Source organism: Podarcis bocagei (genome assembly GCF_964188305.1).
Source record: "Podarcis bocagei genome assembly, chromosome: 3".
NCBI classification, from domain to species: Eukaryota; Metazoa; Chordata; class Lepidosauria; order Squamata; family Lacertidae; genus Podarcis; species Podarcis bocagei.
In genome coordinates, this window is record NC_138127.1 from 109,847,724 (window position 1) to 109,869,575 (window position 21,852).

Consider the following 21,852-nt stretch of genomic DNA (forward strand, 5'->3'; position numbering starts at 1 on the left):
ACCCCCACCCCACAAGCCAGAAGGGCCACCAGCCAGGAGTAGTGGGAGATGCAGTCCACAAATATCTGACAGTCCCTACACTACCTGCCCCTTGAGTACAGTGCAGAGGGAACAGCAAGGAATGCTCAGCCCCCAAAATAGAGCAAAAGGGGGAAGGAGAGACATCTCAAGTTCTGGATATGGATTTATGAAGGAGCTTGTGGCCTTTCCTTCACTGGAGCTGGGGTGGGATGTCTATCTGTCACGAATGCTTTAGCTGAGTTTCCTGCATTGAAGCGGCTAGAACGGGATGACCCTCAGGGTCCCTCCTCACTCCACAATTTTATGATTTACCCATGATTGTAGGAGGGTCTAAGATGATGATCTCAGGATCCAGGTCGGTACATATGGGGAGAGGTGGCATTGGAGGTAAAGAGGTCCTGAGCCAGTTTGAGAGTTTTGCAGGAAGCAGGTTGGAAGATAGAGGCACAGAGATGGGCTTGCTGTGTACCAAATCCAAAGCTCTGACTGAGACGGAGGATTTTTTTGAAGGGTGTGTGTGTTAATGCTTTGAAGCCATGCATTTTATGCTCAGGCTGTCTATATGTGTAGATAACACAGGATATTCAAACGACAGCACAGCCTCCGCTGACCTTCATTCCAAGGAAACCGAATTCTGGGCAAGCACAGAAGTGCGTGGATTTTTCCCCAACTCAGAGATTTGGCTGCTGCGTAACAATAGTTTCAAGGAACCTGAAATGTGCTTTTTTGCCCCTTTTCTTCATCCCTGAATCTGTTTACATGGAAAGAGATCTCTGTGGCATGGCTGCTCCCCAATCCCATGCACTGTCCCCCGATATCACCTTCTGATCTGGGCTAATTCCCAAGTTCACTGTGCTGAATCTGGCAGTTGCTTCACCCAACTTTGCTGCCTGTGGGCATCTGATGGAGCAGCGCTTGTCCGTTAACTTGAAGCAAGACCAGGTGGGGAAGTGGGACTTAGCCCTGTGACCACAGGTTCCCCACCTTGCCTGCTGGGTTTGAACTTGGGAAAGGATGCTGAAGACATCTCATGGGGCCCATCTCTGTGGAGATGGCAAAAGACCTGCAACTGCCTGCTAAATGTTACAGGCACAGCCCAGACCAACAGCTCACAACTGGCACTGATACTTCTCCCCTTTCTCCAAAATTAAATATAAAAGCCTTGTCCTCACTTTGGGTGCCCACTTTTTGTAGTTCCCCCATATAATCACAATGCACAGAAGTTTAGCCCTGTGTCAGCCAGAACTGTTGAACCAAAGCACCTAGAAAGCAACACAAATACCATAAAAGCAGCACAACACACACACACACACACACACACACACACACATAGATAGCAGGGCAGTGCACAAAGAGTGTCCAGGGAAAGAGAAGCTTAAGGCTGCCTTTGCCTTGAAAAGATCAGTCTGGAGAGCATGGAAGGGCAACAGAATCATTTGGTGCTGGACCGATAGGGTTGTATCCAAGGCCACAGACTTCCACTTGTGGATGGGAATCCCAGCTCTTCTCCCCTGCAGACCCATTGCATCCTCAAAATCCTTTCCAAACTTGGGCAAGGTGAGATAATAGCCTCCAGATCAGCTTTGCATGGTGCCCATGGAGAGGATGCAGGAATCAGTTGGTGAAGTTGGGGACAACCTGTTGAGTTGGAGAGGGTGGTGAGCAAGCCCAAGCGGAAATGTTTCCATAAGATTCTCAGGACTGAGCCTGAGAAGAGCCCTGCAGCTGGGTGAGGGCAAAGGAACTTCCAGCTGGGCCCCCAAGCAGGTGTGGTGTTGGGAGATTACCTGGCTCTTGGGCATGGACTGCATGAGAACACCTCCGTCAGAGCTGGACTATTTATCCAAAAAACATTTTGTACCTCAGCTGCATGTACTTTCCACAACTATGCATGATTTGGAACAGAGCAGTCCTTCCAAGTGTTCTCCTTCCATGAATTCCACAAGGCAGTTCAATCAAGTAATGTCCACCAAAACACATACAGTGGTGTAATATGTACCCACATGGGTGAAAATAGCATGCAAAAATGCGGGAGGGGAGGATTGCTGCCGGGCCCCTGGCCCCATGCTGAATGGCTGGGGGGGGGGTTACACCTGCCATGAGCAGCCATGGCCAGGCAGGCTCCCCCCTTGGTGTGGGCAGGTGAGGAGAGAGCACAGCACGGCCTTGTGAACCCTCAGTGCCCCATGCCTGCCTAGCAGTGATGGAGTCTAGAGGTGGGCTATCGGGAAGGGTTTTGTTTACCCTCTGCACCCAGTCCCTGGTCCCACCTGCAGAGCACCCACCCCTAGGGGAAATGAAAAGATGCCATGCCACTGTGAGCAGAGAGCAAAACACAAGCCAAAAGATTCACGTTCTGAGTTGTTCAAAGGTGGAACGGAGGCCTTCAGAAGGTGTCGGATTCTCCTTTGCAAGAAGATTTAAGCAGAGGTTGTATGGGAACCTGTCAGGGATGCTATAGCTGTGATGGGATTGGACTTGATGAACCTATGATTCTGTGGTCTTTGGCTGTTCCTTGGCAAATGCCCCTCAGAGCTTACAACATCCATCTTGCAAAGGACAGTTGGCATCCCACAAGATTTCAACAGTCTTCCAGCCAACTATAAGTAGAGGGACCCCTCCTTCCCCTGGCAATTGCTCTTCCACTTGGCTTCTGGTACCTCCAAGATTCCCACCAACCTTCAGCCATGAAGATATTTTGCCTCCTCTCTGTTGCCGTCCTCTTCTTGATGCTGCTGGCTCCAGGTATGGCCTTCTTCTCACATGCTTCTTCTCTGAGCAGCTCCAAAGCTCTCAGCTTTATTCTCAGCCACTTGCTGTGACTCCCAAAGAGGTGGGATCTTGCCCCTCTGTCTTCCTGGAGAATATCCCTAATGGGCTTCAGGTGGACCCTGGGAAAAGAGGGTGCTGGACTCGATGGGCCCCCTTTAACCAGATCCACCAGCCAGTCTCTTCTTATTACCTCGTTTATATGATCCATGGAAGCTCTTGCTTTCAAATCTGCAATAATGCGCTTCAGCAAACTCAGCTTTGCAGTGGACAAAGGAATGGGTCAGTTTCCTGGGCAAGGGGGCTTCTCTCTCCCAGTTTGCCAGTGGCCGCCCAGGGAAGCCAGTGACTCTGACGCAGCCTTCCCTACCACCTTGGCTCAGACCCTGTCCTGGAGGTGAAGGGAGGCAGCAGAAGGGACTGGCTCTCTGCTCCAGCCCTGCATTCTTGCTGCACCAGCATTCCCCAACCTGGTGCCCTCTGGGTGTCCAAGCCAGCAGGGCCATGGTGGAAGAAGTTGTGGAAGGTGTAGGAGGTCAGTCTTGAGAGACAGAGCCTTCAAAGTCTTCTTTTCCCTCCTCCAGATTTCACCAGAGCCCAAGGTAATTGCAGGACGAGATGTCAAAGGCTGAGAGGGATACAGCGATTAAGGTGCCATCCGTCCGAACGGCCATTATTCCTGTGTCCTCCCGGGGTGTGTTGCCGTAGAGGTGAGTTAAATCAAATCTTAGTTTTCCTCGAAAATTTGTTAGCGGTGTATCATGACCCCAAATGCATGTGACACATCTCTAAGTTTTCCCCCTACTCCACTTCTCTCTTAATCTTTACATCCACTGTGAGGGGGAACAATATTAGTGTGCACACTGGGGGTTGTGACAAGCCTTTCCTCTCCCCTTGCCGTCCCCATGAAAGCTCTCTGACCCCTCAGCCACAACTCCCCTTAGCCTCCCTTGGCTCAAAGAACAGCTCTTCCTGGTGTGAGAGGGTGGGGGCTCAGTCACTGACCCTCCTCAAATAGCAAAGGCAACCTGTGTGAAACGTCCCTGTGAAGGTGGTTATTGAATCACAGAATTGTAGGTTTGGAAGGGAAAGAGTTCAATGCACACCAACACAATGGTCTCCTCAAAAGTGTCCTCTCCTGGGGTTGCTGTTCACATAAAGAAGAAGAAGGATAAAGAACCTCAATGAAAAAATAACTGTTTATGACAGCCAGGCCCTGCTCAAATCCCCCCAAGTGCATATATGAAATACTCAGAGGTCTCTCCTACAATCATAGAATAGAAATGTAGCATTGGGAGGGACCTAAGGGGTCATCTAGTCCAACCCTCTGCAAAACAGACCCCCTGTGTGCAGTTTGAACTCTGACAACAGCAGCTCTTCTGCCTCCCAGTTAGAGTCACTGGTCTGGGTTTTCAGAACCACCAACCACACCCGTTTTAACAGTGTTTCCTCTTCTCACAGGTGGGTGGTAACTCTTCAGATCTCCGGTGCAAGACCTCTGGTGAAAGGAAGACCACCCTGCTCTCCTCTGATGTGCAGCTGCCTCGACTGCACCCCCATCTCTGCTGGGGAAGAAACCGCTTTGCTTGATGCTGCTGAAGGTGATGCTGGGAAGGAGTCAAGTGGGAGCCATCCTGTCTGCCTGTCTACTCATGAGAAAGTCACACTGTGAACAGGGAGGCCTGACTCCTTAGTAAGTGGCCTCGGGATTGGAGCTTGGATTTGGTTTGCCTGCGAAAATGCTTTAGCTTCTTCTTTTTAATAAATGCAAGCATTGGAAACCTTTGTGTTGGTTCATGTTGTTAAAACGTTTGCTGGGTTTAGGGTTTTTTTTGGTCAGGCTCTCAGACCCTCTCTCTCTCTCTCTCTCTCTCTCTCTCTCTCTCTCTCTCTCTCTCTCTCCCATTTGGTGATGCCATCCAGGCTTTGTGGTTCTTTTCCAAACATGGCTTTGCACAAGGGCAATTCTCACTTTGTAGGCCCCCACCTCTCCCTGGGGTCTCCCTGCCCCTTTCTCTCTGTCTCCCCTCCAACTGACCTGCTTCCTTGGGCAGCTGCACAGAGAAGGATGTTTCAGAAACAGGAATTGAGCAGAGCTGGAAAAGCTAGGAGACATACCTGCAACATTTCTCCAATGAAAATACGGACATTCTATTCAATAGTAGTAGTAGTAGTAGTAGTAGTAGTAGTAGTAGTAGTAGTAATAATAATAATAATAATAATAATAATAATAATAATAATAATACTCCACCCATCTGACTGGGTTTCCCCAGCCACTCTGTGTGGCTCAAATATATATACAAAAACACAATAACACATTAAACTATAAAGAACCTCCCTACACAGGACTGCCTTCAATGACTCTGGGGTCAAATAACTCCGCACCCTCCAAAATTTCTCTGATGGAAATGGGGACGCCATTAGGAAAAGTGTGACATTCTGAGATCAAGTCAGTTTAACTTGGACAGCTTCTTTAAATCCAGGACTGTCCCTGGAAGATGGGGACACTTGGAGGGTTGGAGGGGCGTTGAGAAAAAAGATGGGGGCCATGAAGGAAAAGGGGGAAGGGAGAGCCTTATGGACAGGACCAGCCCAAGACATTTGAGCCCTTGAGGCAAACCACAAAATGGTGCTTTCCAGCCCCCACCCAGCCCCTACCCAGGGAAGAAGGGGTGAGTTGAAATCTACATTAGGATCAAGGGGGAGGATATCAGCAACGCCTCCAAGCCGCCAAGATGCATTTCTTGGGGGCTGAAACTGATGCCCCTGTGGATCCTGCTACCTGAGGTGGGCACTGCCCCTTTCCTCATGAGTGGGCTGGCCGACCTGTTGATCTCTGTCCAGCGTGGCAGGGAAGGAAGAGACAGGGAGGGTGGGAAGCTGAGCTGAGGGGAAGGAAGGGGATGAGTGGGGGCAGCGTGGACCACACAGCAAGGTTTCCCTGAGGCTTCTAGGCAAGGCATGCATACCCCCCAACATTTCTCCTATGAAAAGAGGGATGTCCTGTTCCATCATCAACATCAAAATCATCAAATTATTTATAACCCAACCTTTGCACTGGGTTGCTCCAGCCACTCTGGGCAGCTTCCAACATATAGAAAAACACAATAAAAGAGCAAACATTTTTCTTAAAAAAACAAACACCCCTATACAGGACTACTTTCAGATGCCTTCTAAAGGGTGTGATATTTCTTATCTCCTTGGCTCAGAGGTCGCATAACTTCATACCCTCCAACATTCCTCCGGTGGACATGCAAGAAGAAAACAGCTAAATTTCTGGGATCAATTGAGAAACTGGGATGGTTTCTGTAAATGCAGGACTGTCCCTGCAAAATAGGGACACTTGTAGGCATGGGCATAGCCAGTGGGGGCAGGGGGCGGTTCCCCCAGCCCAGATCAAGTAAAACAATAGAAATACTTAACTAACTGCCCCCTGACAAAAGTTCTTTCCTTCCAACAAAGTCTTGACCCCACCCCTGCAAACATTAATCTTGGCTACACCCATGTTTGGGGGGTCTGGTAATCCTGCAGAGGATCCTGCCCACTCTGGGACATGGTTTCCCTGCTCACACTCTGCCTTCAGAGCAGGTGGATTATCGCATTCTCACAACCTGCTAGAAACAGAAGAAATACAGGAGGCCCACACACGACTACAACAACAACAACAACAATCACTCTTCTCTTCCCTATCAGCTAGGGGATGAGGATGGTGGAATGCCTCACCTATTACCGCAGAGGAGCTCTTCACTTCGTTCCAGCTCTTCCCACCTGACTTATTCTTTTGAGACGCTGATGAGGACACTCCAGTGGCCAGTGAAGGTCCTAGTACTACAAAGAAAGTTCTCTAAACTCCTCTGTTAAATTCAACCCCTCCGTGGGTCCAACCAGAAAACTCTTATGATCCCTCTCCTCTCCTCTTGCTTGCAAGCAACTTGGCACATCAGTAACCTGTGGGGTGTTGACACCTGGAGGTTTAGGCAAAAAGGTTACTCATCTTGTTGTTGACCAGGGAGTTCCCTTCATTCCTTCCAATTCTTGGGGTCCTGAGGCTTAGAATCTCGACTAGGACCTCCGCTGGCCACTGGAGTGTCCTCATCAGCATCTCAAAAGAATAGGGCAGGTGGGAAGAGCTGCAACTAAGAGGGATGCTACAGACAAATACATGAGCCATTCCACCATTCTCATCTCCTGGCTGATAAGCAGGAGAACAGTGGGGGTGGTGGGGGTTGTTGTTGTTATCATGTAATTAAATTTCTAGATAACCCTTCAGCCAGCATGCTGTTGAGAGCCAGGATGGTGTAGTGGTTAAGAGCGGTGGACTCGTAATCTGGTGAACTGGGTTCGATTCCCTGCTCCTCCACATGCAGCTGCTGTGTGACCTTGGGCTAGACACATTTCTCTGAAGTCTCTCAGCCTCACTCACCTCACAGAGTGTTTGTTGTGGGGGAGGAAGGGAAAGGAGATTGTTAGCTGCTTTGAGGCTCATTAAGGGGAGTGAAAAGTGGGATATCAAGTCCAAGCTGTTCTTCATCTACTTCGTCTGAGGACCACAGCTCAGTTAAAAATTCAAAAACTGCAAAATACACATCATATTAACAAACCAAACAAGAACACCCCACACATGTAAAAGACCATAGATTTTTTCATTAGCACAAGTCCTGGGAGAAGAGGGATTTGCCTGGCACCTAAAGGAGCAGAATGAGACTCTCTCTCTTTTTTTTTTTTTTTAAAAAAAATATTTTTATTGCATTTTTTTTTCAGGTATAAATGTGCAGTCAAATATAAAGCGAAATAACAAGAAAAGAAAAAAGAAAAGAAGAATAAAAGAAATCCATCTTTCCAATACATTTTTTCATAACCAACCGGACTTCCCCACGTCTCCCTCACTCTGCATTCTTTACAATAAAAATATCAGCAAATTAGTACCTTGTTTCATGTGTTATTTATACTTTCAAATAATTATATTTTGGGTTTAAAATACTTATTATTAATTTACTTTATCCTAATATAAATATAATGTTATTTTAAACTTTGGTCCTTTCATAATTATAACTTAGTTTCCAATATCCCAAATCTTATTGCTGGAGCTAGATTTTCCAAGTCATGCAAATTCTTAACATTCATATAACTTATAATGGTTTTGTAAATAGTCCTTAAATTTTTTCCAATCCTCCTCCATTGTCTCTTCTCCCAAGTCTCGGATTCTGCCAGTCATTTCGGCCAATTCCATATAGTCCATCAATTGCGTCTGCCATTCTTCCAGTGTGGGCAAATCTTGTGTCTTCCAGTGAGCAGAATGAGACTCTCGGGGAAGAGTATTCCACAAACAGGGAGCCACCACAGAAAAGACCTCTTCTCACAGTGCCGCCCTATAGACCTCTTGAGAAGGGGGCACATGAAGAAGGGCGTCTGATGATGATCTCAGGGTCTAGGTCAGTTCATATGGGGAGAGGCCATCTTTGAGATTCTGTGGTCCTGAGCTCATGAGGAGTGTGAGAGCTGAGTTGGAAGCAGCCTGGAAGCTGGAGACACAGATTCCTGTTTCTTGTGTAGGAGATCCAAAGCTGTGACAAAGTGAAAAGGATGATTTGGGGGGGTGTCAATTGTTGGGAAACTGCCAGGGAGATAACGTCCATCGTGGCCCCCAAGCCGGCTGTCGGACGATCATCGGCCTCCCGTAGTCACGCAGATCCAACAGTTAGCGGCACGAAGCCTCTGGAAATTCCTAGCCACATTCCAGGCTTGTGCACAATGTTTATCAGCAGAAACACAGCCAAAAGCTTGCACCGCAGAAGAGTATATTTAGCATATTTACAGACTTTATTAGCGTTTAACAGAACAAAAGAAAACGTGACCGTTCTGTGTCAGCATCTCTGGCCAACTGGCAAAACCGAAAGGAATATCAGAACATAAACATCCTGTGAATAGGACATGCGCAGACTCTGTTACTTACAAAGCCTGCTCCCTTTTAAGGTGGAACGGAAATATCCTAACATCCTCCCCCTTTCCGTGTAACCTGTTGTACCTGCGGTTCACCCAATTGCAACTTTTGTACATAAACCTTAAGTTGTTCTCTGTTAACAACCTTAGACAACAGATCAGCAGTAATTTCATTTCCTGGCATGTAGGACACCTGAATCAGTCCTTTCTGAATACACTCTCTTGCACGATGTAGCTTAATCTGCAAGTACTTGGTTCTCTGCTTGCAACTCTCCGAGTTCAGCAAAGCCAAACAAGATCTATTGTCTTGATACACTTGTATAGGACATTTCACAGAAACCCTGATGTCCTTAAACAGTTGCATCAACCATTCACAATCCATGAGTGAAAATGACAGAGCATTGAGTTCTGCTTCACAGGAACTTAGGCTTACTGTTGTCTGCTTCTTGCACAACCAGTCAAACAGGCAGTGGTTGTACATGTAGCATACTCCAGAAGTGCTTGTCCCATCCGTGGTGTCACTTCCAAAACTTGCATCAGCAAAGATTTCAAGACCTCCAGTCTTCTGACTGGTGAACCTCAGCCTGTAGTGCATAGTCCCTTTCAAATAGCGGGCTATGCGCTTCAGAGCTTTCCAATCCTGAACCGTAGGATTGTTGGCATGTCTGCTAAGCAGATTACAGCTTACAGCTATGTCAGGTCTTGAACATCTGGCAATGAAATTCAGCTTGCCTAGAATGCATCTGTACAGCGTTGTGTCAGAAAACGCTTCAGCAGTACTGTCTACCTGGTAACCTGTCACCATCGGTGTGTCTGCTGGGTTTGCATCAACCAAATTCAACCTGGTTAACACATCAGCAATTTTCTGTGTTTGGTGTACCAGAAAATTACCTGCTTGGTCCTTCTCCACCTGCAGAGAAAGATAGTTGGATACCTCACCAAGATCCTTCATGTCAAAGTGCTCCTTCAGCTGAGCTAGGGTGCTTTGATAAAAAGCCTGATTCTTCCAAAACATCAGAAGATCATCAACAAAACATAAACAATACAGTTTGTTTTGCCCCTCCTCCTTGACAAACACACATGGATCAGCTTTGCCCTGGTGAAAACCTAGAGAAAGCAATGTCTCAGTGAGTTTTGTGTTCCAACACCTGGCACTCTGCTTGAGACCATATAAGGATTTCCGCAGTTTACAGACCATTCCCTTCTGTATCTCCATCCCATCAGGTGGAAGCATGTACAGCTCCTCCCCCAAAACCCCATACAAAAAAGCTGTATTAATGTCATGGTGGGAAACATGCAGTTTCTCCTCCGCAGCAATCTTGAGCATCAGCCGAATGCTCTCATATTTGACTGTGGGTGAGTAGGTCTCGTGGTAATCCTGTCCTGGTACCTGTGAAAAACCTCTGGCAACCAATCTGGCTTTGTGTCTGACTACCTTGCCATTCTGGTCTGTCTTGGCCTTGAAGACCCATTTGCTGCCAACCAGTCTCATTCCTGGGAATACCGGTACCAGTTCCCAAGTTTGGTTCCTGTTCAAGGAATCAACTTCAGCCTTCATGGCATTAAGCCAAGGCTCAGCATCTTTAAAGGTTAACTCCTGAACCTCTTTGAAGCTTGAAGGTTCCCATACCTTCTCTGAGCTACTAAGAACAGCAGTTGCTGTCTTAGCAAACTCATCAGCATACCTCTTTGGAGGTCTGCCCTTGGTCGCCCTTTCAGACCTACGTACTAGACGCAAGTCTTCTGGACTCATCTCCTCTTTCTTAGGAGAAAAATGACCAATGGTGAACAGTGGTTCTTCCAGTTCATTGTCAGACGCATCAGATGGTCTGACTGAGGCCTTTGCGCTCTGGTAGTCTGCTGTGTCATCACTGTCACTGACACCAGCAGCAGCAGCAGCGCCGCCCACTGAACTGGAATCCGAACTCTGATCATCATCATCATCCTCCTCCTCCTCATCATCATCCTCAGCAGCAGCAGCTTTCTCATCTTTAGCTGCTTGCTTGACATCACCTTCATCCTCCTCTGGGTAACTCTGGAAAATTCCCACATTTTTCCCCCACTTAGGATTGTACTCAACACTCCTTGTGAACTTAATGGACTTAGAGTTAGTCATCCATACCCTGTATGCACCCTTTTCGTACCCCATGAACAAACCATGTGCCCCACGCTTCCCAAGCTTGTTGGTTTGTTGTGTGCGTACCCACATGTCAGAACCAAAAATTTTCATGTGTTTGGTGTTGGGTTTCTTGCCAAACATCTTCTCATAGGGGGTACAGCCAATGGGTGATGACAATCTGCGATTAACGGTATAAACCAAATTCCCCAGAGCCTCCCCCCAAAACTTATCAGGGAGATTGGCATAATGCAACAAGGTTTTGATTCCTTGCAGCAATGTCTGATTTGCTCTCTCCGCAAGTCCATTCATCCATGGCGATCTGGGCGTTGACATGTCATGCTGGATTCCCTTCTCAGTCAGGAAAGCTTCAAACTGCTGAGAAGTAAACTCCCCGCCCCGATCAGTAAAAAAACAAGAAATACGTTTACCGTGCACATTCTCCAACCAAGCACAGAATGCCTTAAACTTTGGAAACGCTTGCGATTTCTGTTCAAGCAAATACACATGAATGTACCTGGAAAAAGAATCAATCAGAATCATGAAGTACCTTGCTCCTCCTATAGAGGGCGCAAGTGGCCCAACCAGGTCCGCATGCACTAGCTGGTAGGGTTTGGAAGCCTGCCTGCTAGACTCCTTGCCTTTTGGAGCAACCTTCACCTTGTTCTCTGCACAAGATACACATTTCATGTGAAACTTACAGGGTTTGATGTTCAAACCTTCAACCACCTCTGGCATCTTGGCCAGTGCCTTCCAAGAGAGGTGACAAAACCTTCGATGTGCATCATGAATGCAACCTGCATGAAGAACTTTGTTAGTTTGTGCAACACAACAAGAATCAGCATTATTCACAACAGCAGTGTCATCATAAGTTATATGGAACAAACCATCCATAAACTTTGCATGCAAATAGTCCTCTTTGCCTTTACTGATGACACAGACGCTCCTCTTGAAGGAAATCTGAAAACCACGCCCAGTAAGCTGTGGGACGCTCAACAAGTTGCTCGCCGCTCCTGGAACAAAAAGTACATTACTGATGGTAGTGTGCAGACTTGCAAGTTTCACAGTCCCTTCTCCTGCAATTTGCAACGTCCTTCCATCAGCCAGGTGGATCTCACCTTCCTGAGGCTTGAAGGAGATAAAGAGATGGCGATCCTTCGAGATGTGGCGCGTACAGCCTGAATCAACAACAAAACTGCCTTTGGCTGTTGGAGCAGTCTTTACAGCAAGCAAACCCTTGTTTTCCAGCGGTGTGGGCTTTTGCAGCTTGCCCCCCTGCTGCTCCTGGCCAGCAGATGTGCCTTTAGCCTTTGGTGAAGCTGTGCCAGCAAACAACGCTTTGTTTTTCCCTGGCGTGGGCTCTTCACCCTCCCTCTGCTCCTGGCCATCTGCAGACGGCTGCGTGTGTTTACCTTTGCCTTTCCGGCCTCTGCAAAGGCGATGGCCTTGGTTCTCACGAGAAACAGAGCTCTCAGCTGCCGACTCCTTGGCTCCCCCTGGAGGCTGGTATGCTGCCTGGGATGACGTGACGGTCAGCTCCCCCTGCAGCTTGCAACCGGTGCCCTCAGCATCCCTGCAATCACTCGCATTCTGGGAAACAGGACCTCCGATGCAGTCAAACTCTGGGCTGGGATTTTTGCCTTGTGAGCTTTCATCAAAGCATTCCACATCCCATGTGCAGTGGTGTTGCCAGCCAGCGTCTTAATTTCCTCAAGAGATACGGATAAGACTATTACGTCTATCGCTTTCGAATTTTGGCCTTTCCATTTCTCTGTCAGAGGAACCGGAGGGGGCTCAGAAACGGCATGCCACACCCCAAACTGACGCAGCAAAGATTCACACCATTTTGCCCAGGTTTCATAATTCTGCCCATCCAACTTAGGGCATTCAGCATTTCCATAAGCTTGGAAAAACTCCATTCCAGCTTTTGCTTTAGCCGTGAGTCTTTTTTAACTTTAGAGACTCGTTATCTTGGCAGCCATTAATCACGAAGCCTCTTTGGCGCAGCTCCCAGGCCAATTAAGCCTTGCCGGAGATCAAAGGCGCCTTGCCGAGGTAAAACAGAAAAGCGTCCCTTCCTTTCGCTTTCCCCACTTCATACCTCTCAAACGCAGCCTGTTGCAGCTTTACTCTCCTGTAGGTGCCGTGAATCTGGGCCCGAAACCTTGTTGTTGGGAAACTGCCAGGGAGATAACGTCCATCGTGGCCCCCAAGCCGGCTGTCGGACGATCATCGGCCTCCCGTAGTCACGCAGATCCAACAGTTAGCGGCACGAAGCCTCTGGAAATTCCAAGCCACATTCCAGGCTTGTGCACAATGTTTATCAGCAGAAACACAGCCAAAAGCTTGCACCGCAGAAGAGTATATTTAGCATATTTACAGACTTTATTAGCGTTTAACAGAACAAAAGAAAATGTGACCGTTCTGTGTCAGCATCTCTGGCCAACTGGCAAAACCGAAAGGAATATCAGAACATAAACATCCTGTGAATAGGACATGCGCAGACTCTGTTACTTACAAAGCCTGCTCCCTTTTAAGGTGGAACGGAAATATCCTAACATCAATGTTGTGACCCCATCAATTTTATGCTCAGGCTCTCTCTATGTGTTTTTAAAAAACCTATATCTTCAAAAAACACCAAGGTCTCTGCTCACCTTCAAGGAAACAGAACTCTGGGCAAACACTGAAGCCCCTGGGTTTTCTCTATGCTCAACAATTTGGGTGCAGTGTAATACTGTAATATTTTAAAGGAATCCTCACATTTGTTATTTTCCCCTTTTCTCCAGCTCCATCCCTGAATCTGTTTGCATGGAAAGGGATGTCTTTGACCTTACTGCTCCCCAATCCCACCCACTGTCCCCCAATATCACCTTCTGATCTAGGCTCATTCCCAAGTTCACTGTGCTGAAACTGGCAGTTGCTTCACCCAACTTTGCTGCTGTGGGCATCCGATGGAGCAACGCTTGTCCGTTTACTTGAAGCAAGACCAGGTGGGGAAATGGGACTTAGTCCTGTGACCACAGGTTCCCCACCTTGCCTGCTGGGTTTGAACTTCAGGCTCTTGGGAAAGGATGCTGAAGACATCTCATGGGGCCCATCTCTGTGGAGATTCCAAAAGACCAGCAACTGCCTTCTAAACATCACAGGGCAGGACATAGCTCAGACCAACTTCTCAGAGCAAGCACCAATCCTTCTCTCACCTCCTCAAAATAAGATATAAAATATCTCTCTGTTGTCCCCTTCTTCCTGTTCCTGGGAGCCAATCTGGGGACTAACCTGCAGCTCCCCCTGCCCCACAAGCCAGAAGGGCCACCAGGTAGGAGTAATGGGAAGTGCAGTCCACAAACATCTAACGGTCCCTACACTAGCTGCCCCTTGAGTAAAGTGGGGAGGGAACATTGAGGAATGGTCAGCCCCCAGAATAGAGCATGAAGGGGAAGGGGAGACATCTCAAGATTCTGGATATGGATTTATGGAGGAGCTTGTGGCCTTTCCTTCAATGGAGCTGGGGTGGGATGGCCATCTGTCACAAATGCTTTAGTTGCGTTTCCTGCCTTGAAGGGGCTTGAACAGGATGACCCTCAGGGTCCCTCCTCACTCTACAACTTTAAGATTTATCCATGATTGTAGAAGGGTCTAAGATGATGATCTCAGGATCCAGGTCTGTACATATGGGGAGAGGTGGTATTGGAGGTAAAGAGGTCCTGAGCCAATCTGAAAGATTTGCAGGAAGAAGGATGGAAGCTAGAGGCACAGAGATGGGCTTGCTGTGTACCAAATCCAAAGCTCTGACTGAGAAGGAAGATTTTTTTGAAGGGTGTGTGTGTTAATGCTTTGAAGTCTTGCATTTTATGCTCAGGCTGTCTATATGTGTAGATAACACAGGATATTCAAACGACAGCACAGCCTCCGCTAACCTTCATTCCAAGGAAACCGAATTCTGGGAAAGCACAGAAGTGCTTGGATTTTTCCCCAACTCAGAGATTTGGCTGCTGCGTAACAATAGTTTCAAGGAACCTGAAATGTGCTTTTTTGCCCCTTTTCTCCAGCTCCATCTCTGAATATGTTTGCATGGAAAGGGATATCTTTGACCTTGCTGCTCCCCACTCCCACCCACTGTCCCCCGATATCACCTTCTGATCTGGGCTCATTCCCAAGTTCACTGTGCTGAATCTGGCAGTTGCTTCACCCAACTTTGCTGCCTGAGGGCATCTGATGGAGCAACGCTTGTCCGTTAACTTGAAGCAAGACCAGGTGGGGAAATGGGACTTAGCCCTGTGACCACAGGTTCCCCACCTTGACTGCTGGGTTTGAACTTCAGGCTCTTGGGAAAGGATGCTGAAGACATCTCCTGGGGCCCATCTCTGTGGAGATTGCAAAAGACCAGCAACTGCCTGCTAAATGTTGCAGGAACAGCCCACATCAACAGCTCATGACTGGCACTGATCCTTCTCCCCTTTCTCCAAAATTAAATGGAAACTATTGAAATAAAGCACCTTGGACACAAGATCTACCCACTTTGGAAGAATGGCAGATGAAGATGATAGATTATATGGGACTGGCAGAAATGACTGGCAGAATCCGAGACCAGGGAAGAGGGACGGCGGAAGAAGATTGGAAGAAATTCAAGGACTATCTTGGGAAATATTACAAAATTAGTGAATGTAAGAATGATGTTGAATAGAATTTACGTAGTTATCAGCTGTAATGATTAGATAATTGGGGGGGGGGGAGAAAGAAAGGTGTAAAATTAAGTGAAAATTAAGGGCGAGGATTTGCTGAATGAACAATTTGAACTGGAATACAAAAAGGGGAGGTATGAGGAGGTCTGAGAAGTAAGTTAATAGAAAATAAGTGAATGAAATTATATGTGTTTTTATTTTTGTATTTTTGTTTTTTGCTTTTTTTGTATAATCTTTGAAAAGTTAATAAATATATATTTTTTAAAAGAAATAAAGCACCTTGAAAGCAACACAAATACCATAAAAGCAGCACAACACACACACACACACACACACACACACACACACACACACACACACAAACAGACAGCAGGGCAATGCACAAAGAGTGTCCAGGGAAAGAGAAGCTTAAGGCTGCCTTTGCCTGGGAAAGATGGATCTGGAGAGCATGGAAGGGCAACAGAATCATTTGGTGCTGGAATGATGGGGTTGTATCCAAGGCCACAGATGTCCCCTTGTGGATGGGAATCCCAGATCTTCTCCCCTGCAGACCCCACCCCATTGCATCCTCAAAATCCTTTCCAAGGTATTGGGCATTGTGGGATAACAGCCTCCAGATTTTGGTGGTGCCTAGGGAGAGGAGAGGATGCAGGACTCAGTTTGTGAAGTTGGGGACAACCTGTTGAGTTGGAGAGGGTGGTGAGCAAGCCCAAGCGGAAATGTTTCCATAAGATTCTTAGGACTGAGCCTGAGAAGAGCCCTGCAGCAGGGTGAGGCCAAAGGAACTTCTAGTTGGGCCCCCAAGCAGGTGTGGTGTTGGGAGATTACCTGGCTCTTGGGCATGGACTGCATGAGAACACGTCCATCAGCGCTGGACTATTTCCCCAAAACATGTTTTGTACCTCAGCTGCAGGTGAGGAGGGCAAGTGAGGAGGTAGCACAGCATGGTCCTGTGAACCCTCGGTGCCCCATGCCTGCCTAGCAGTGATTGGGTCTAGAGTTGGGCTAATGGGAAGTGTTTTGTTGACCCTCTGCACCCAGTCTCTGGTCTTGCACCCCCCCCCCGGGAACATCAAAAGATGCCATGCCACTGTGAGCAGAGAGCAAGACACAAACCAACAGATTCACTTTCTGAATTGCTCAACAGTGGAAGGGAGCCCTTCAGAAGGTGCCTGATTCTCCTTTGAAGGACGTTTGATGGGCAGCTGTCAGGGATGCTATAGCTTTGATGCCTTCATTGCAGGGGTTGGACTAGGTGACTCTTGCTGTCCCTTCTGTGAACCTTTGCTTCTTTTTATTTTGCTATAAACAGGTACCTATAAATATAGACAACCAACAGTAATGGAGAAAAAAAACACTACAAAAACTACAAAAAATATCAAAGTACATGACACAGAACATAAGCAACTATGGGAAAGATAAAAGAAAAGAAAAATGAAAAAGAAAGAGAAAAAAAGAAAGAAAAAGGAAGATGAGCCAAAGCAGGAAAGCTCATCTATTGTACACTTCCCTCAAGGTCACAACAGATCATTGTTCTTATCAAGTAACTCTCTCCGCATTCCAAAGGAATCCCTCATCTTGGTATCAGGGAACATTTCCCTATGTGGCATCATTCTAAACATAGACAGATCTTTCTTGCTGAGCCCTTGTCCCCTAGATAATTATTTAAACATCCCCATTCTTCTTTCACCAATTTTTTAGGTTTATCTCTTATTGCATCTGTCAGCTTTGCGAGCTCCAAGTACTCGCACAGTTTGACTACCCATTCCTCTTTAGTGGGTATATTTCTGTCTTTCCAGTGTTTTGCCACTGTAACCCTTGCTGCTGACGTTGCATACATAAATAGCCTAGTATTGTTTCGATGGGCAGCTGTTGGATGGGCACCTGTCAGGGATGCTATAACTGTGATGCCTGCACTGCAGGGGGATGGACTTGATGATCCTTGGTGTCCCTTCTGTGAACCTATGATTCCGTGGTCTTTGGCTGGTCCTTGGCACATGCCCCTCAGGGCTTGCCACATCCATCCTGCAAACAACGGTTGGCATCCCACAAGATTTCAACAGGCCTCCAGCCACCTATAAGTACGGGGACCTCTCCTTCCCCTGGCAATTGCTCTTCCACTTGGCTTCTGGTACCTCCAGGATTCCCACCAACCTCCAGCCATGAAGATCTTCTGCCTCCTCTCTGTGGCCGTCCTCTTCTTGATGCTGCTGGCTCCAGGTATGGCCTTCTTCCCACATGCTTCTTCTCTGAGCAGCTTCACAGCTCTCTGCTGTATTCAATTCAAACCTGCCTCTGAACACCACTTGCTCTGACTCCCAAAGAGGTGGGATCTTGCCCCTCTGTCCTCCTGGAGAATATCCCAAATGGGACTTAAGGTAGACCCTGCGAGAAGAGGATGCTGGACTCGATGGGCCCCCTTTGGCCAGATCCACCAGCCAGTCTCTTCTTATTACCTCATTCATGTGATCCACGGAAGCTGTTGCTTTCAAATCTGTAATAATGTGCTTCAGTAAACTCAGCTTTGTGGTGGACAAAAGAACGGGCCAGTTTCCTGGGCAAGAGGGCTTCTCTCTCCCAGTTTGCCAGTGGTCGCCCAGGGAAGCCAGTGACTCTGACGCAGCCTTCCCTACCACCTTGGCTCAGACCCTGTCCTGGAGGTGAAGGGAGGCAGCAGAAGGGACTGACTCTCTGCTCCAGCCCTGCATTCTTGCTGCACCAGTTTTCCCCAACCTGGTGCCCTCTGAGTGTCCAAGCCAGCAGGGCCATGGTGGAAGAAGTTGTGGAAGGTGTGGAAGGACAGTCCTGTGAGACAGAGCCTTCAAAGTCTTCTTTTTCTTCCTCCAGATTTCACCAGAGCCCAATCTAATTGCCTTCCAAGATGTCGACAGCAGAGAGGGATACTGCAACTTTTTAGGTGCCGCCCGCCCCTAAGGTTGCTATTTCGGTGTACTCGTCAAGTGGTGTGTTGCCGTAGAGGTGAGTCAAATCTTAATTTTCCTGGAAAATAAGTCAGTGGTGTCTCATGATCCCACATACATGAGACTCATCGCTCTCCCCCCCCCACCTCCCCCTCTTAATCTTTACAGCCACTGTGAGGGGGAATAATATTAGTGGGCACACTGGGAGTTGTGACAACCCTGTCCTCTCCCCTTGCTGTCACCATGAAAGGTCTCTGGCCCCTCAGCCACAACTCCCCTTAGCCTCCCTTGGCTGAAAGAACAGCTCTTCCTGGTGTGAGAGGGTGGGGGCTCAGTCATTGACCCACCTCAAATAAGAAAGGCAACCTGTGTAAAATGTCCCTGTGAAGGTGGTTATTGAATCACAGAATTGTAGTGTTGGAAGGAAAAGAGTTCAATGAACACCAACAGAATGATCTCTTCAAAGGTGTCCTCTCCTGGGATTGCTATTTGCATAAAGAAGAAGAAGAAGGAACCACATTAGGAAAAAAAGTGTGTGTGGCAACAAAGCCCCGCTCAAATTCCTCCAAGTGCATACAAGAAATGCCCAGAGGTCTCTCTTACAATCATAGCATAGAAATGTAGCGTTTGGAGAGACCGAAGGGGTCATCTAGTCCAACCCTCTGCAAAACAGACCCTCTATGTGCAATTAGAACTCTGACAACAGCAGCTCTTCTGCCTCCCAGTTGGAGTCACTGGTCTGGGTTTTCTGAACCACCACGAACACCCATATTAATAGTGTTTCCTCTTCTCACAGGGGGCGGGTAACTCTGCAGATCTCCAGTAGAGGACCTCTGGTGAAAGGAAGACCACCCTGCTCTCCTCTGATGTGCAGCTGCCTCGACTGCACCCCCATCTCTGCTGGGGAAGAAACCGCTTTGCTTGATGATGCTGAAGACGATGCTGGGAAGGAGTCAAGAGGGAGCCGTCCTGTCTGCCTGTCTACTCATGAGTACGCCCTACTGTGGCCAGTGGGTTCTGACTCCTTAGTAAGTGGGCTCAGGATTGGAGATTGGATTTGGTTTGCCTGCAAAAATGCTTTAGCTTCTTTTTAATAAATGCAAGCATTGGAAACCTTTGTGTTGGTTCATGGTGTGAAAACACGTGCTGGGTTGAGGATATTTATTTTTATCAGGCTCTCAGACCCTTTCCCTCTCTCTCTCTCTCTCTCTCTCTCTCTCTCTCTCTCTCTCTCTCTCCCATTCGGTGATGCCATCCGGGCTTTGTGGTTGCTTTTCCAAACATGGTTTTGCACAAGGGCATTTCTCACATTGTAGGCCCCCACCTCTCCCAGGGGTCTCCCTGTCCCTCCTCCTGCCCCTTTCTCTGTGTCTCCCCTCCAACTGTCCTGCTTCCTTGGGCAGCTGCACAGAGAAGTATGTCTCACAAACAGGAATTGAGCAGAGCTGAAAAAGCTAGGGGACATTCGCTGCAACATCTCTCTCTCCGATGAATATAGGGACGTTCTATTGAATAATAATAATAATAATATTCACCCGTATGACTGGTTGCCCCAGCCTCCCTGGCTCAACTATATATATAAAAACATCGCAACACATTAAGCATTTATAAACTTCCCTATACTGGAATTGCCTTCAGGCAGCTCACTCTCAAACTCCACACCCTCCAACATTTCTCTGATGGAAATGGGAACGTCCTTAGGAAAAAATGGGACATTCTGAGATCAAATCAGCAACTGGGAGAGCTTCTGTAAGTCCAGGACTGTTCCTGGAACATGGGGATGCTTGGACGCTTGGAGGGGCATGGAGGAAGAAGAAGGGGGTGATGAAGGAGAAGCAGGGAATGGAGGGCGTTGTGGACAGGACCGGCCCAAGACCTTTGAGCCCCTGAGGCAAACCAGAAAATGGAAAGTAGGTAGGAGTTAAAATATACATTATTATCAAGGGGGGGGGGGATATCAGCAACACCTCCAAGTCACCAAGATGCATTTCTTTGAGGCTGAATCTGATGTCCCTGTGGATCCTGCTACCTGAGGTGGGCACCGCCCAGCATGTTGATCACTGTCCTTCATGGCAGGGAAGGTAGAGATGGGGAGGGTGGGAAGCAGAGCTGGGGGAAAGGAAAGCGATGAGTGGGGGGCATTGTGACCCACACAGTGAGGTTTCCCCCAGGCTTCTAGGCAAGGCATGCATACCCCCCAACAGTTCTCCAGTTAAAAGAGGGGTGTCCTTTTCCATCATCATCATCATGATGTATATTATTTATAACCCACCCATTGGGCTGGGTTGCTCCAGCCACTCTGGGCGGCTTCCAAGATGTAGAAAACCCTGATGCTCCTCTCCTCTTGCTTGCAAGCGAGTTGGCATCCTGCTCCACATCCGCAGCCTGTGAGGTGTTGACACCTGGAGGCTTAGGGAAAAAGGTTGCTCATCTCGTTGTGGACCAGGGAGTTCCCTTCATCCCTTCCAATTCTTGGGGTTCTGAACCCACAGAGGGTTAGAATCCAAGAGAGGGGTTTGCTGAGCTGGTGAGACAACTTTCTTTGTAAGACTAGGAGCTTCGCTGGCCACTGGAGTGTTCTCATCAGCATCTCAAAAGAATAAGGCAGGTGGGAAGAGCTGCAACTAAGAGGGATCCTGCAGGCTAATAGGTGAGCCATTGCACCATCCTCATCCCCTCGCTGATAAGCAGGGCAATATTATTATTATTATTATTATTATTATTATTATTATTATTATTATTATTAACAATTAGATTTCTATACAACCATACATACCATATTAACAAAGTAAGCAATAACACCCCAAACATAGTTTAAAAGACAATAGATTTCTTCATTAGCCCAATGCTTGGGAGAAGAGGAATGTATTTCCCTGGCACCTAAATGAGCAGAATTATCCTTCTGGGGAAGAGCATTCCACAAACAGGGAGCCAAAACAGAAAAGAGCTCTTCTCGCAGTTCTGCCCTCCGGACATTTTGCGAAGGAGGCACATGAAGAAGGGCTTCTGATGATGTTCTCAGGGTCCAGGTCAGTTCATATGGGGAGATGCTGTCCTTGAGATTTTGTGGTCCTGAGCCCATGAGGTGTGTGAGAGCTGAGTTGGAAGCAGCCTGGAAGCTGGAGACACAGGACTTCTCTCAGATGCCTTCTAAAGGGTGTAACATTTCTTAACTCCTTGACTCGGAGGTTGCATATCTGCATCCCCTCCAACTTTTCTCCGATGAACAGAGAGACATGCTAAGGAAAAGAGCAAAGTTCTACCCTGATGGTGGGATCTCTCCTGCTTGCTAGTGAAATGGCCCCTGATCCACATCAGCAAACTGCAGGGTGTGGACCTCTGGGGCCTTGGTCTCAGGGTCCTCATATTCTTAAGGAATCCTTGTGTGTGCTAATTGGAACCT

At 47.7% G+C, this 21,852-nt stretch overlaps 3 long non-coding RNA genes across 3 annotated transcripts in view; 2 read left to right on the forward strand and 1 right to left on the reverse strand.

The window, feature by feature from the left end:
- The window catches only part of LOC308584226, a 66,144-nt gene that overhangs the window by 36,336 nt on the left and 7,956 nt on the right, over window positions 1–21,852 (reverse strand). The gene's annotated exons all lie outside the window — the stretch shown is intronic.
- LOC308584257 lies at window positions 2,677–4,561 on the forward strand. The gene is made up of 3 exons (XR_014006711.1): window positions 2,677–2,766; window positions 3,375–3,500; window positions 4,252–4,561. It is a non-coding gene; the product is annotated as an uncharacterized lncRNA (long non-coding RNA).
- Window positions 17,599–19,514, forward strand: LOC308583220. The gene is made up of 3 exons (XR_014006133.1): window positions 17,599–17,748; window positions 18,376–18,507; window positions 19,246–19,514. It is a non-coding gene; the product is annotated as an uncharacterized lncRNA (long non-coding RNA).